The following is a 12,904-nucleotide window of genomic DNA, read 5'->3' as shown; positions in this document are numbered from 1 at the left end:
TCCATCCATCCATCCATCCATTTTCCAACCCGCTGAATCCGAACACAGGGTCACGGGGGTCTGCTGGAGCCAATCCCAGCCAACACAGGGCACAAGGCAGGAACCAATCCCGGGCAGGGTGCCAACCCACCGCAGGACACACACAAACACACCCACACACCAAGCACACACTAGGGCCAATTTAGAATCGCCAATCCACCTAACCTGCATGTCTTTGGACTGTGGGAGGAAACCCACGCAGACACGAGGAGAACATGCAAACTCCACGCAGGGAGGACCCGGGAAGCGAACTCAGGTCCCCAGGTCTCCCAACTGCGAGGCAGCAGCGCTACCCACTGCGCCACCGTGCCGCCCCTCAGCTATCCATTTACATAAATAGTTTTTCCAAAGGTTACTGATAATACCTTTGCTGTTGTGCAGTAAACCACATCCTTACCCTTTCAGCAGCCTTACCATCACAATCAGAATTTCCAAACCCCTCTCCCGTTTTCCTAAAAAATAATTTATTTAACCTAAATATTGACTGCTACAGTTCTTGGTTTCTTTGCTTTTTAACCTATTGTATAATTTCTGATGTTATCATCCTTGTTATTGTTTGCACAGCTGTACTAGTACTTTGCTTTATCCAAGATTTTACACAATTTTTGCTACTCATCGATTATATACTGTATAGCAATCAGCCCCAATAATAAAATCATCTGCCTAATATTGTATAGGTCCCACTCATGCTGCCAAAACACCTCTGACCCATCAAGGCATGGACTCCACAACACCTGTGAAGGTGCTCTGTGATATCAGGCATCAAGACATTAACAACAGATCCTTTAAGTGCTGTAACCTGCAAGGGTAGATCTCCATAGATTGGACTTGTTTTTCCAGTACATCCCACAGATGCATGATTGGATTGAGATCTGGGAAATTTGGAGGCCAAGTGAACATCTTGAACACTTTGTCATGTTCCTCAAACCATCCCTGAACAATTTTTGCAGTGTGGCAGGGTGCATAATCCTTCTGAAAAAGGCCACTGCCATTAGGGAACATCATTGCCATGAAGGGGTGTATGTGGTCTACAACAATCTTTAGGTAGGTGGTACATGTCAAAGTAATATCCACATGACTGCCAGGACCCCAGGTTTCCCAGCAGAACATTGCCCAGGCCATCACGCTGCCTCCACCAGCTTGCCTTTTTCCCACTGTGTATCCTGCTGCCATCTGTTTCCCAAGTAAACAACACACACGTCTGTCCACATGATCTAAAAGAAAATGTGATTCATCAGTCCTAACAACCTTCTTCCATTGCTCCAAGATCCAGTTTTGATGCTTAGGTGTCCATTGTAGGTGATTATTTATATATATATTGTGACAGATAGGGGGCACTATCACTCCCTTTGAACCCTCAAATCAGACTTCAGACACCAGATAAAAGTCCAAATTATTGTTTTATTAGGACAATAATGTACACCAAGCACCCTCCACTCCACAATACTCATAAATCAATACAATAATACACTACTAATAATCAATCCTCCACTGCCAGACGCGTTGTCACCCTTCCTCCAGACTCAGCTTGTCCATCTGGGATTTCCCAGAGTCCTTTATAGTCTTTGACCCAGAAGTGCTTCTGAACCCTCAGTACATGCGACTCCCTAGCACTTCCGGGTCAGATCAAAACTCTTCTTTTTCATCCCGGAAGTACGTAATTTCCCCTGTCGCTGTGACTAAGACGTACTTCCAGGTTATTTGGGAAATAGAAGTCCTTGCTCCTTCCTGCAGCGTCCCCTGGAGTCCCCCATGGTATCCAGCAGGGCTGTGATGTAAAACTCCACTGTCCATGATGCCCTGCTGGAACTCGGGGCACCCCTATGTTGCAAGAAGGGCTCCACCTGACGGCCTGGGGGTACTGGCCGGGATGAACGGCCGGCCATATCCCACAATATATATATATATATATCCATCCATCCATCCATCCATTATCCAACCTGCTGTATCTTAACTACAGGGTCACAGGGTCTGCTGGAACCAATCCCAGCCAACACAGGAAACAAACCCTGGGCAGCCCACCACAGGGCACGCACACACACACACCCACACACCAAGCACACACTAGGGACAATTTAGAATCGCCAATACACCTAACCTGCATGTCTTTGGACTGTGGGAGGAAACCAGAGTACCCGGAGGAAACCCACACAGACACGGGGAGAACATGCAAACTCCACGCAGGGAGGACCTAGGAAGAGAACCTGGGTCTCCTAACTGCGAGGCAACAGCGCTACCCACTGCGCCACCTATATATATATATATACAGTATATACTGTATATATATACTGTATATATATATACTGTATATAGATAGATAGATAGATAGATAGATAGATAGATAGATAGATACTTTATTAATCCCAATGGGAAATTCACATTTTCCAGCAGCAGCATACTGATACAATAAATAATATTAAATTAAAGAATGATAATAATGCAGGTGAAAAAAAGACAATAACTTTGTATATGTTAAATGTTAACGTTTACCCCCCCGGGTGGAATTGAAGAGTCGCATAGTTTGGGGGAGGAACGATCTCCTCAATCTGTCAGTGGAGCAGGACAGTGACAGCAGTCTGTCGCTGAAGCTGCTCTTCTGTCTGGAGATGATACTATTTAGTGGATGCAGTGGATTCTCCATAACTGATAAGAGCCTGCCGAGCGCCCTTCGCTCTGCCACAGATGTTAAACTGTCCAGCTCCATGCCAACAATAGAGCCTGCCTTCCTCACCAGTTTGTCCAGGCGTGAGGCGTCTTTCCTCTTAATGCTGCCTCCCCAGCACACCACCACGTAGAAGAGGTCGCTCGCCACAACTGTCTGATAGAACATCTGCAGCATCTTATTGCAGATGTTGAAGGAAACCAGCCTTCTAAGGAAGTATAGTCGGCTCTGTCTTTTCTTGCACAGTGCATCAGTATTGGCAGTCCAGTCTAATTTATCATCCAGCTGCACTCCCAGATATTTATAGGTCTGCACCCTCTGCACACAGTCACCTTTGATGATCACGGGGTCCATGAGGGGTCTGGGCCTCCTAAAATCCACCACCAGCTCCTTGGTTTTGCTGGTGTTCAGTTGTAGGTGGTTTGAGTCGCACCATTTAACAAAGTCATTGATTAGGTCCCTGTACTCATCCTCCAGCCCATTCCTGATGCAGCCCACGATAGCAGTGTCATCAGCGAACTTTTGCACATGGCAGGACTCCGAGTTGTATTGGAAGTCCGATGTATATAGGCAGAACAGGACCGGAGAAAGTACAGTCCCTTGTGGCGCTCCTGTGTTGCTGACCACAATGTCAGACGTGCAGTTCCCAAGACGCACATACTGAGGTCTGTCTTTAAGATAGTCAACGATCCATGCCACTAGGTATGAATCTAAACCCATCTCTGTCAGCTTGTCCCTAAGGAGCAGAGGTTGGATTGTGTTGAAGGCGCTAGAGAAGTCTAGAAACATAATTCTTACAGCACCACTGCCTCTGTTGAGGTGAGAGAGGGATCGGTGTAGCATATAGAATATATATATATATATATATATATATATATATATATATATATATATATATATATATATATATATATATATTGTGGGAACCAGCCCGGACACAGACAGGCAGACACCAATGGTTCAAAACACCACACACATTTATTGTACATTTCTATTTACAATGTCCCAAAGCACACAACCCCTGTGCCCCTGCACCACACACCCTCAGTCCAGGCCTCTTTCTCTCTTGCCTTCCTTCATCACCTCCACTCCTCTCCTTCGAGCTATGTCCACTTCCACCCGACTCCAGCTGACGAATGGAGGGAGGCAGCCCCTTTTCAATCCACCCGGACGTGCTCCAGGTGCCTCTTGACGAGCTTCTGGCAGCACTTCCTGGTGTGGCGGAAGTGCTGCACGAGCACCCGGAAGCACTTCGGGTGTCCCTGGTTGTCTTTCCGCCAGCACCTCTGGGTGTGGCGGAAGTGCTGACATCCAGGGCTTTTCAGGCATCTGGGCGCTCCCTGGCTGTGACCACGGGCCCCTATAGGGTTGAGATTCCATGCTCTGTTCTCGTGGTCCCCATACCAACCAGGGCGGCTGCCCTCTTGTGGTCCAGAGGAGGCGTAGTCCCTCTTCCGGTCCTTCCAGGCGTCCCGGCTGGGTACCGCCCCCAGCCGCTCACCACAATACATATATATATATATATATATATATATATATATATATATATACTAGCAAAATACCCGTGCAGAGAAGTAGTGTGTTAAAGAGGTTATGTAAACATATATATACATATACATATATACATATATATACATATCTACATATACACATATCTACATATACATATATATACATATACAAATTTACACATCTACATATATATATACATATGTACATATATATACATATAAATATATACATATCTACATATATATACACATATATATACATATGCACATATATATATAAATATAGACATACATATATACATACATACATACATTCACATATATATATATATATATACATATCTACTTATATATATATTCACGGCATTCGTAGTCTGAATCACAATCTGATTGTATGGGTGGTTACCTACCAGGTAACGCTTATGGTTGGCCAGCAAGTCAGCTAACATCAGCCACGGTGCCTTCAGTTGTGAGAAGCAGATCATAGAATGGTTGAAAATAGTTTACTGTCAAATAATGCAAAGAGTACGCGACACGTGTTTCGCCCTAATTCTGGGCTCATCAGGCGTACAAACTCACTGCATATAGCCAAATTCCCGGGCTTTGCAGCGGTGAAGTATTGCTTTTAAATTTTAATTAAGAAGAAAAGAAAACCTTGTATGTGTCACTCGCTCGCTTCTTATTGTTTCGCTGCCTTCTCAATTGTGTAATGAATGTTTTCTTCAGTGCTCTGGGGCTCTTCCTTGTTTTCTACGTACTGCGTTCACAGTCAGTTCACGTGATTACGTGGGAGGCGTGATCACGCGATACACAACCCCACCTCCCACGGCCAGCGAGCTGCAGTCCATTACAGTATATGGACAAAAAAGAGGTTCCAGTTATGACCGTTACGCTTTGAATTTCGAAATGAAACCTGCCTAACTTTTGTAAGTAAGCTGTAAGGAATGAGCCTGCCAAATTTCAGCCTTCCACCTACACGGGAAGTTGGAGAATTAGTGATGAGTGAGTGAGTGAGTAAGTGAGTGAGTGAGTGAGTGAGTGAGTGAGTGAGTGAAGGCTTTGCCTTTTATTAGTATAGATATATATATATATATATATATATATATATATATATATATATATATATATACAGTGCTTCAGGTGATAATTAACCTAATTCAGGCTGCACTTCCGGGTGTGGCTGCATTCCAGCCCACACAGGCTCGTTAAGCTGTGCAGCTCCTACCGGTGGTGGCCACAGAGCCCAACAGGGCTGAGCCCTTAAGTCCCACGCCTGTGGCCCCAATGGCTGCCACCACACATTCTGGCTGGTCCCCTGGACCCAGTGTCAAGGGGGTGTCCCGGCCAGGCATAGGTCCTGGCCTTCTGCCACAATATATAATAGTCTTTTACTGTAAATGCTGCAGGAGATAAAAAGGAGTCCTACAGGATGATTCCTTGCCCAGATAGGATGCCATGAGAAAAGAGATTGAAAGGACAGGCTCTCTGACCAGATAGGTACAAGACTCCTTACCCAGCAGGGAGGCCAGCATGATGAGAAGACCAGGAGAGACACTAGCTTTTGGGTACTATATCCCCAATACACTAGAGGGCAGCTTCCCTTGGATTCAGTTCCCCTTCGGATACCCACAGGGCATCATGGGAATTGGAGTTCCGGAACACAGCCCTGTTGGGTTCTGTGGGTACCATTAGGGGGCACTGCAGGGGGATATGATCCCTACTTCAGGAAACTCTTGTCTAACCCAGAAGTGTTTCCTATGGACCATGTCCTAGCCACGGAAGTACCGCCAGGTTAAAGATTAAAGAAGTCATCTTAACTGGCAAACAGAGTCGGGAGGAAGTGGATGAGGCTTGATGGGACGTGTGTGAAGAAATAGGATTCTTTTCTGGGCTGGTTACTTTGATTCTTCTTATTTTGATCTGTGGAGATAACATTTATTAATAAAAAAGGACTATATTTGAATTTGTGATTGATTTGGATGTGATTGCGATGGGGGTTTGGGGCTCAGTGGTGCCCCCTACTGGTTAATATATATATATATATATATATATATATATATATATATATATATATATATATATATATATATATATATACTAGTCATTTAGCCCGTTACAATAACGGGCGCTAGAACAGTACTGCATAAACATTAGTAGGAACAGTCTATATTAAATGGCAAGGGACTTTGACCTCATTCTTTTTGTTGGTCATATTTTTCTTTCTTTCAGCCTAGTTTTTGTTGATGTTTACTTGCTGAGCTGACAGTTCTTCGTGGGCTGCCGCCGTGTATTGTGTGTCTTTAATTTTCTGTGACAGTAATACTGTCTTGTACGTCTGCTGGCTTGTACGTCCGTAATATACCTTTAATTTTCTCTGGCGGTAATACAGGCGTGCGCGTCGGTAATATGCCTGTAATCTCCTCTGACAGTAATACTGGCTTGTATGTGGCTGAAATATGCGTCACTGTATTGTGTACCTTTAATTTCCTCTCGCAGTAATACTGGTTTGTATAAACGCCTCTAACTTTCTCTGACCGTAATTTCGCGTGTCGCACCGTGCCCCGTGCATGCACATTTCACCAGAAGACACACACACACGGACACATGGACGCACACAGGGATTTTATTAAAGATGATATATATATATATATATATATACTGTATATATATATATATATATATAGTATATATAATATATAATGTAATATATATACAGTATGAAGCTATGACAGAATTAATTATTAAACACAAGGAAAAGGACTGAATGTTAACTCAAGGGTTAAACTAAAGGTAACTTAAAGCTGAAAGTGCAAGAGGTCTCTGCTTTTCTTAGAGAAGCCACCAGCATAAGTTTCCAATTTTAGAACATGGTAAATGAGTAACAAACACCCCTCCAGAAAGCAGGGATAAACTGAAGGAAAAGTCCATGCACTCCTCCTATGAAACTGTGCTAAGCTCAATTGCACAATCTGCTAAACACCCCTGTTAAGAAAGCGATGATCAGAATAATGGGAGAATCAACATGAGTCAGAAATTACTGGTGCCATAAGTTGATTGGAGGAGCTAATAAAGTTCTGCATATTAAGAGTCAGATGATGTGATGTATTAGATAAGGTGATGTAATTAGAAAAAAGTATAAATGCAGATGAACTGTTAAATGTATTGCTCACTCCATGGACTGAAACATTTGCAAATAAAGAAATGTTCTGCACTCTCATCTGAGCTCTGTGATTTCCTTCTTTGAAAGTAGATGAAAGTTTTTTTTTTTTTTTTACATGACACTACAGGAAGTGGCAGAGAATAAATATGACTATCTAACCTGAATCACTTTCTATCTTTTGGTAAGAAAAATGGTGTAAATTCCTCAGTATGTTTCTAATTATCAAGAACAATCAAAATATCAATTGGACATTTTTAGAAACAGCACCCATGAGATCAACAGTACCATTATACAGTAAATTTGTTTTTGGCCTGTCAAAAATTTTAGAAACAGCAGCTTGAAGAAGTCGTCAGACCCTTTTTAAGATGTTGTTTGATTACAAAGTATACTTACATATCTTGTTTCAGTGTCTGTACCGTAGACTCACATACTCAAGACAAAATGCTTAAAGAAGAAATAATTTGTTAGGATCTGAACTATAGCTTGTGGTGAATGAGTCCTATAAATAGTTGGGGTGCCAATTGGGTCACCCCACTTAATATCTTTTTCTAAACAAAACAGGTTGCAATTAAATAAACTGGTGAACAGGGGAACACAAAATATGCTTCTGGATTGTTTTATTGGGAGCTCTGTCTTTGTGCAAGTTTGGGTCTAAGTGAGATGCCATCTTTCTGGGATGGGCTCTTTGTATATGTTTCCATTCAGAAGAGGTGGAAGTTGAGGAAATGATGGGGGTGTGGCCAGTTAGCTTCAGACAAGACAGTTAGCGACAGTGTCCCTTCTCACCCTGGGGTGGTACAACATACCTGATCAAAGCTAGCAAGGTGATCCTCAGACGTGCAAGCGTGGCAAGGTCTATACGCAAAGGTCAACCACCTTTCCTCAAAAACTGATCTAATGACAGATGAATGCTAATTTTGCCAAAGATAAAGCCCTAAGCTAATGGATAATTTTACTGTAAAGAGAAAAATTGATGTTTGGACTACGAACATGGTACTGCCCTCCTTTCATGTTTGTCCTCTGTTTAAACAAACTAGACTTCTTTTTATGTACAGTATGTGTGATTTACACTGTATATCATCTGATATTGTATTTAATATTTAGTACTTTATTTGTTCTTGACTTTTGGATTTATTTATTGTCTGGCCTGTCATACTTTTGCCTGTCATATGTGGCAGACTTGCAAATAAGAATTTCTTTTTACGATTTTCACCCGACAGTAAAGCTGCTTGAGCTGCAACACTGATACTAAACTGAGCGGGGCACGTAGTCATGATAAAGTTACTCCATTCTCAGATTTTGCTACACTCACTGGGAACAGACCTACTGTTATGGTGAGTTGTTTTGTTTAATGGATTAAGTATATACAGTATATAAGAATATGTAGACTTTATTATTCTAGAGGGAAATTTGTTTGCAGCAGAAAAGTACAAAACATAAGGTATTATTACACAGGTACAACAGAATAATCCAAGACACAAAAACTGACAACTAGTGCTATTACTTATACAAACAACTCAAGATTTGTACAAAGAACAATAATTGCCTTTAACAGTACACAATAATAATAATTCTGAATTCAGCAGCAGTCCTACCAGTAATATAATTCAAAATGCTTACAGTCCTGGGAATAAAAGACTTCTTAAATCTACACCTAAACCCAAATCTGCAGCCTAATGGAATCTGCTGAAATTTAGGAAAAAGAGGATGGCTACTGTCTTATACAATCAAGTCCATTTCCTTTTTAACCTATTTGTAATACAGTTCAGTGAAAGAGGTCTGGTGTGACCCAATAATGTTATTGGTAATTTTTACAATGTTGTTAAATAGTTGGGCGGCATGGTGGCGCAGTGGTAGAGCTGCTGCCTCACAGTTAGGAGACCCGGGTTTGCTTCCCGGGTCCTCCCTGCGTGGAGTTTGCATGTTCTCCCTGTGTCTGAGTGGGTTTCCTCCGGGCACTCCGGTTTCCTCCCACACTCCAAAGACATGCAGGTTAGGTGGATTGGCGATTCTAAATTGGCCCTAGGGTGTGTGTGGATGTGTTGGTGTGTGTCCTGCGGTGGGTTGGCACCCTGCCCAGGATTGGTTCCTGCCTTGTGCCCTGTGTTGGCTGGGATTGGCTCCAGCAGACCCCCGTGACCCTGTGTTCGGATTCAGTGGGTTGGAAAATGGATGGATGGATGTTAAATAGTTTCTATTTTTAATACTGCGGTTGCCAAATCAACATATAAAAACAAATCTAACAACAGATTCAGTAAATCTTAAAACCTACTTTCGAAAAAACAAACACATAACAAGCGTAAAACTATACTAACAGGTGCCCTCTTTACTGTATCAACTGCTTTCTGCTCTGCCATAATGTGTACCTGATGCTGCTGCTTCTCAGCATGCCTGCTCCTGCAACTACATAAGATTCTGAAATACTTGTTTCATTAAAGATAAGAAAAATATACAGTGAGCATATCATCTGTTGATAGAACCAGATGCATGGATTCTTTTGTCATTTATGATCTTAACCTCAATTGGATGAATGCAGAGAAATAACCCAGCCACAGGGGATGCACAAACCAGTGTGTTTCTTCGTGCCAGTCCTAAGCCCAGATAAATGGGGATGGTTATGTCAGGAAGGGCATCTGGTGTAAAATTTTGCCAAATCAATATGCGGACAACAATACAAATTTCCATACCAGATCGGTCGACCCCCGGGTTAACAATGACTGCCACTAGTACTGTTAGTCAACAGGGTGCTGGTGGAAATTGGGCTACTGTTGGCCGAAGAAGAAGAAGGAGAAGAAGAGGGGGGGAGACATGTCCGGAGGCAGGAAGAGAGGAGGAAGGTAAAGACATTGGAATTCAGGGTAGGAACTTTGAATGTTGGCAGTATGACTGGTAAGGGGAGAGAGTTAGCCGATATGATGGAGAGAAGGAAGGTTGATGTATTGGGTGTGCAAGAGACTAAACGGAAGGGGAGTAAGGCCACGTGGATCGGAGGTGGATTCAAATTGTTCTATCATGGTGTGGATAGGAGGAGAAATGGAGCAGGGGTTATTCTGAAGGAACAGTATGACAAGAATGTTCTGGAGGTGAAAAGAGTGTCAGACAGACTAATGACTATGAAGCTGGAAATTGGTGGTGTGATGATGTATGTAATTAGTGCATATGCCCTGCAAGCTGGGTGTGCAATGGATGAGAAAGAAGATTTTTGGAGTGAGTTGGATGAAGTGATGAACAGTGTACCCAAGGGACAGAAAGTGGTGATTGGAGTGGATTTCAATGGACATGTTGGTGAAGGGAACAGAGGAGACGAGGAGGTGATGGGTAGGTACGGTGTCAAGAAGAGAAATGAAGAAGGTCAGAGGATAGTGGATTTTGCCAAAAGGATGGACATGGCTGTGGTGAATACGTATTTTAAGAAGAGGGAGGAACATAGGGTGACGTACAAGAGTTGAGGAAGATGCACACAGGTACAGTAGATTACATCCTATGCAGAAGAGTCAATCTGAATGAGATTGAAGACTGCAAAGTAGTGGCAGGGGAAAGTGTAATTAAGCAGCATAGGATGGTGATCTGTAGGATGACGTTGGAGACCAAGAAGAGGAAGAGAATGAGGGCAGAGCCAAGGATGAAATGGTGGTTGAAAGTTGAAAAAGGAAGACTGCAAGGCTGAGTTTTGGGAGGAGGTGAGACAGGCACTGACTGAGTGGTAGTGAAGAATTACCAGACAGTTGGGAAACTACAGCAGAAGTAGTAAGGGTGACAGCAAAAAGGGTGCTTGGCGTGACATCTGGACAGAGGAAGGAGGAAAAGGAAACCTGGTGGTGGAATGGGGAAGTACAGGAGAGTATACAGAGGAAGAGGATGACAAAGAAGAAGTGGGATAGTCAGAGAGATTCAGAAAGCAGTCAAGAGTACAAGGAGATAAGGCACAAGGTGAAGAGAGAGGTGGCGAAGGCTAAAAAAAAAAGCGTATAATGAGTTGTATGAGAGGTTGAACACTAAAGAAGGAGAAAAGGACCTGTACCAATTGGCTAGACAGAGGGAACGAGCTGGAAAAGATGTGCAGCAGGTTAGGGTAATAAAGGATAAAGATGGAAACGTACTCACAAGCGAGGAGAGTGTGTTGAGTAGATGGAAAGAGTACTTTGAGAGGCTCATGAATGAAGAGAATGAGAGAGAGAAGAGGTTGGATGATGTGGAGATAGTGAATCAGGAAGTGCAACGGATTAGCAAGGAGGAAGTAAGGACAGCTGTGAAGAGGATGAAGAATGGAAAAGCTGTTGGTCCAGATGACATACCTGTGGAAGCATGGAGGTGTTTAGAAGAGATGGCAGTGGAGTTTTTAACCAGATTTTTTAATGGAATCTTGGAAAGTGAGAGGATGCCTGAGGAGTGGAGAAGAAGTGTACTGGTGCCGATATTTAAGAATAAGGGGGATGTGCAGGACTGTAGTAACTACAGGGGGATAAAATTGATGAGCCACAGCATGAAGTTATGGGAAAGAGTAGTGGAAGCTAGGTTAAGAAGTGAGGTGATGATTAGTGAGCAGCAGTATGGTTTAATGCCAAGAAAGAGCACCACAGATGCGATGTTTGCTCTGAGGGTGTTGGTGGAGAAGTATAGAGAAGGCCAGAAGGAGTTGCATTGTGTCTTTGTGGACCTGGAGAAAGCATATGACAGGGTGCCTCGAGAGGAGTTGTGGTATTGTATGAGGAAGTCGGGAGTGGCAGAGAAGTACTGTATGTAAGAGTTGTACATAATATGTACGAGGGAAGTATGACTGTGGTAAGGTCTGCAGTAGGAGTGACGGATGCATTCAAGGTGGAGGTGGGATTACATCAGAGATCCGCTCTGAGCCCTTTCTTATTTGCAATGGTGATGGACAGGCTGACAGACGAGATTAGACAGGAGTCCCCGTGGACTATGATGTTTGCTGATGACATTGTGATGTGTAGCGATAGTAGGGAGCAGGTTAAGGAGACCCTGGAGAAGTGGAGATATGCTCTAGAGAGGAGAGGAATGAAGGTCAGTAGGAACAAGACAGAATACATGTGTGTAAATGAGAGGGAGGTCAGTGGAATGGTGAGGATGCAGGGAGTAGAATTGGTGAAGGTGGATGAGTTTAAATACTTGGGATCAACAGTACAGAGTAATGGGGATTGTGGAAGAGAGGTGAAAAAGGGAGTGCAGACAGAGTGAATGGGTGGAGAAGAGTGTCAGGAGTGATTTGTGGCTGACGGGTATTAGCAAGAGTGAAAGGGAGGGTCTACAGGACAGTAGTGAGACCAGCTATGTTATATTGTTTGTAGATGGTGGCACTGACCAGAAAGCAGGAGACAGAGCTGGAGGTAGAAGAGTTAAAGATGCTAAGATTTGCATTGGGTGTGATGAGGATGGGAGGTGACAGGATTAGAAAAGAGTACATTAGAGGGTCAGCTAAAGTTGGACGGTTGGGGGACAAAGTCAGAGAGGCGAGATTGCGTTGGTTTGGACATGTGCAGAGGAGAGATGCTGGGTATGTTGGAAGAAGGAGGC

This window comes from Erpetoichthys calabaricus, chromosome 8 (assembly GCF_900747795.2).
Source record: "Erpetoichthys calabaricus chromosome 8, fErpCal1.3, whole genome shotgun sequence".
NCBI classification, from domain to species: domain Eukaryota; kingdom Metazoa; phylum Chordata; class Cladistia; order Polypteriformes; family Polypteridae; genus Erpetoichthys; species Erpetoichthys calabaricus.
This window is presented reverse-complemented; position numbering follows the sequence as displayed.